A 4574-nucleotide genomic window follows, 5' to 3' on the forward strand; every position below is an offset into this window, starting at 1 on the left:
AATTGCTACAAGTAAACCAAAACAAAAATATTTCCAATTCTTCAACATTTGGTAAACTCTTAATAATATTAATCTTAAAAAATGAAAAGAAGTTCTAAAATTGGAATTTGAAAAAAAAAAAACAAGATTTTTCTGTTAAAATCTTATAATCTCTGATGAGATTATGGATGATATTCTCCATATTATGATTTTTGCAGTCTTTTTTCAGTGTACCTGAGTCTTTTTAAATTCCTTAGGTTTTCTTTTTTTTTGTTTTCTTTTTTTTTTTGTCTAATTTAAAAAGTATTTGTTAGGAAGAGAAGGAGGAAGAGAGGAAGAAAAGAGAAAGGGTTCACCCTCTGCAAAGTGGTTTCCCAGTAACCCTGTGGGAGTAAGTATTATTTTGTCCATTTTTAGATGAGGAAACAGGGACTTAGTAAGAGGAACCTAAACTCACACAGGTAGTAAACTGATATAGCTAAAATACAAATCCAAGTGCTCTCCAAAATGTGCTCTTAACCACTAGGATGTAAGAGGAGTTTTAAATTATTAAAGCCACATATTTTGTAACGCTATAAAAAATAGTTTTCCTGACCTGCGAATGAAAAATAGAAAACATTTCCTGGTTCATAGTTTTATGCCACCTTTTGGAAGCAGATCAGTGCAGGGACCACCACTTCAGCTTACTTAGCCAGAGACCTGTGCATGTCTCTGTATGACTCAACTGAACAAAGTTTAGATTAATTCCCTCTTAATTTACCTGCTCTCCTCTCCTTTCAAGGAAACTTGAAAATTATTTGCTTTAACTATTTTTTCAAAGAGAAAGTACTCACATAAAATAAAATTCCTTTTTGTTAATCATATTTAAGCAGAATATTTCTAACAATGGAATGTTTTTTTGTTTTGGGGACATAGCAGAATGATGTTCCAGAAACTTTTTTGTCTTAACCAGTAATAAATTTAGAACAGGTTTGATGTGGGGATCATAATAATTTCATAAGCTAATAGCATACAGGATAATCTCTCTTAATAAGCCAAGCAGAGAAATACCATTTTAAGCAAATCTGTCAATTAATCACACTATTGTTTCGGGCAAGGGGAGGTAAAGAAATAAAGTCTAAATTTAATATGAGGTGTATGTTTTACATGAAGAGGCACTCAGAGAGTCGGCCACTAACAAAAGAGCTTATTTCCAGCTGCCAGGGCAAAAACAAAAGGCCCCCATTGCTACAGCATGTTGCTAGGGAACAAAAATGCTGGTGTTGGTAGGCAGGCTGATCTCTTTCACAGGGCCAATGTGAGTTTATCAACACTGTCTTCAAGGAGTGTCCCGCTAAGACAGGAGCGAATGCCGCAAGGGTCTTCAGAGAGTTTTTAGGTTAGCTATGAGTTGCCTCACCCATACCAGTACTCAGTCCCGACAAACTCTCAGGATCTATATCTAAATGTCCCCTTGCTATAGTGGCTTCTTCACATATTCTCATCAAAAGCCCCTAGTGGGGCTTCTCAGAAGCTGCTTATTAATGACGGAGATGTAGAACAATGACACCCTGACATCCTGGCATGACTACTTCATTCATTCTTCTCTCAAAGCAACTTTTTTTCCTTTGTCATAAACAAGTGGATTAAAACAACTTCACCTAAGTCATAAACAAGTGGCTTTAAAATCACATAAATCCATAGAAAACATAGCATCAAAAAAGCTTGGCCTTTGAAAAATTATTTTCAAATGGCAAAGAAAATACACAGATTTTAGCGTCTTTTTAAAGACAGTTTTACAAGTAAATAAAGCAAAATATGAAACACCTGCTCCCTCTATGATAGGGAAGGACTCATATTTTGTATCTTACAGTATTTAAATTAAAACCATATACTCGCTCCACAGTAAGAGAACAAACAAAAAGGGGGAAAGCTGCTGCCACCAAAAGTTTAGGAACCACAACTTTAACAATATCTGTTGAGGATGCTCTAATCCACACCTGTATTTAACCGCTCACTAAGCACTACTTTTTGAATTTCTTAAAGTCACCAAAAGATCTCTTCCCCGAATTGCAGCCAGTCATCCTTTCAAAATTCAAATTTTAGAGTCCATGTGGAGCGAGCGAGCTGAGGGGTCGTGTGGTCACATCTTGGAGACCTGTGGCTCTTGCAGCATGGCTGACCACCTGACTGAAGAGCAGGTTGCAGAATTCAAAGAAGCTTTTTCATTATTTGACAAGGATGGTGATGAAACTATAACCCCAAAGGAACTGGGAACTGTAATGAGATCTCTTGGGCAGAATCCCACAGAAGCAGAGTTACAGGACATGATTAATGAAGTGGATGCTGATGGTAACAGCACAATTGGCTCCCCAGAATTTCTGACAATGATGGCAAGAAAAATGAGAGACACAGACAGGGAAGAAGAAATTTAAGAAGCTTTTCCACGTGTTTGACAAGGATGGCAATGGCTATATCAGTGCAGCAGAGCTTTGCCATGTGACGACAAACCTTGGAGTGAAGTTAACAGATGAAGAGGTTGATGAAATGATCAGCGAAGCAGGTATTGATAGTGATAGTCGAGTAAACATTTGTATGAAGAGTTTGTACAAATGATGACAGCAAAGTGAAGACATTGCACAGGATGTGTTATATTTCTTGTCCAAAATTGTTTATTTGCCTTTTTTGTAACTTACCTGTAAAAGGTTTCTCCCTACTGTCAAAAAATATATATATGTATAATAATTAGGACTTCATCCTTCCATGTTTTCTCCCCTTATTCTCATTGTCCTGAAACCTTATTTTAGAAAATTTATCAAGTAACATGTTGCATGTGGCTTACTCTGGATATATCTAAGCCTTTCTGCACATCTAAACTTGGAGTTGGTCAAATGAGGGGACATCATCTGGGTTGTGCCTCTTTTTTTAAGTAGTTTTCTTTAGGAACGGTCAGTATGTTGTGAAGTGTGGAGTTGTAACTGCGCGGACGATGGACAGTCGACAATATATACTTAAAAGCTGCACTATTGCAAAACGGGTGTATTATTCAGGTATTCGTACACTATTTTTTTCTACTACTGGTTTTGTGCCAGAAACATTTTCTTTTATTGTTACTTGCTTTTCAAACTTTGTTTAGCCACTTAAAGAAAACGTGCTTATGGTACAATTTGCCTCAAATCCATTCCAAGTTGTATGTTTGTTTTCCAATAAAAAAAATTTACCCAATTCCCCCCCCCCCCAAATTTTTTTCCAAATTTTATTACAGGCATTCTTTGCTTTATTGTGCTTCACAGGTATTGCGTTTTTTACAAACTGAAGGCAAGACCACCAGCAAAAGACCACCCGCAATATCTCTGAGGTATGCCTGTATATCACCTTAATGGTTTAAAAGCTTCGTTTCTTTCCTTTGCACTTGATAATGACCAAAATCCTCAACTCTGCCTGAAAGGTCTTGCAGCAGTAATTCTAACCTATCTCATCAGCCTCACAAAAGCCGTTTTTTTATCTTATCTATTTCCTGCACCTCCCTAGTCCCCTTTGAGGTGCCGGCTAAATCAACCTCCTTCAGTCACTTATGTACCAAGTTTTTTAGAGTTAAGAGCCTTTCATTGGCTCTTCCTTCAGCCTTGAACATTTTTACCCTGGAATTTGTCCAAGTAACTCAAATTCATTCTTCAAATTTTACCTTAAGTGTCACTTCCTCAGGTCTTCTCCGGGAGCCAGAATTGAGGTGTGGCATAATCCTACAGGGTGGGGCAGACCCATCCACTCATCCACTGACACGCAAACTGATCCACAGAGGCGACTGTTCCTCTCTCATTTCGAGGTTTACTACCTCCTTACTAGCCACATCCACAGCAAAGCACTCCATTCCCTCCTTGAGAGGAGGAAGGTGTGGTGGTGAAGCTTTTAAAACCAACCTGAAAACCTTATTGGCCTTCAAATTGCTCATCAGAATCGTAGTAAGAATCTGCAGTTTGCCACTGGGAATGAAACAATCAGTTGAAGCCAACAATGGCCTGATCACTGTGGGAAAAGCCCCCAGCTGTGCTCAAGACCGCTCCCTGCTCTTCCCCCTGCACTTAAGGACATTGAGCATGAGCCTGTTCCTTTCCTGCCCGGCAGGTGTACGCCTCTGTCTGGGAACGCGCTGGCTCAGGCTTGTAGGGGGTCGGTCCTTCGTTGAAGCAGGCTCTGAGGTTCCAGCGAAGTCTCGGTGCTGAGCTATCAGTGCAGGTAAGCTGGGAGCCCGCAGAGCCGGGCCAACCGGGGCTGTCGGAGGCTTAGCTGAGCACGTCGTGGGGTTTTCCTGAGCGTCTATTGTGCGCCAAACCTCGGTGTCGCGGCTTGTCCTCTAGTGGGTCTTCTCGGTCTCAGGCAAGGATCTTCTGAAAACTGTAATAACTTTCTGGTCCCAGATCTGTGGAATCAGAATGGCGGTGGTGGGCCTTAGTTAATTAAATTTCCATGAAGATTTTGATCCGACCAAGAATCTGAGAATTGCCACGTTACTTCCAAAGAATAACAGTTTTTGGTGGAGGAAAGGTGAGAGGTTAAGGGAATGGAGAAGTAGCCACCATTTGAGACCCCACTACCCTACATTACCTACACCTCCT

General features: G+C 39.9%; 1 pseudogene; it reads left to right on the forward strand.

The window, feature by feature from the left end:
- The first annotated feature begins 2132 nt into the window (after positions 1–2132).
- LOC102895943 lies at positions 2133–2588 on the forward strand (annotated as a pseudogene).
- The last annotated feature ends 1986 nt before the right edge of the window (positions 2589–4574 follow it).

This window comes from Pteropus alecto, unplaced genomic scaffold, assembly GCF_000325575.1.
Source record: "Pteropus alecto unplaced genomic scaffold, ASM32557v1 scaffold166, whole genome shotgun sequence".
NCBI lineage: Eukaryota > Metazoa > Chordata > Mammalia > Chiroptera > Pteropodidae > Pteropus > Pteropus alecto.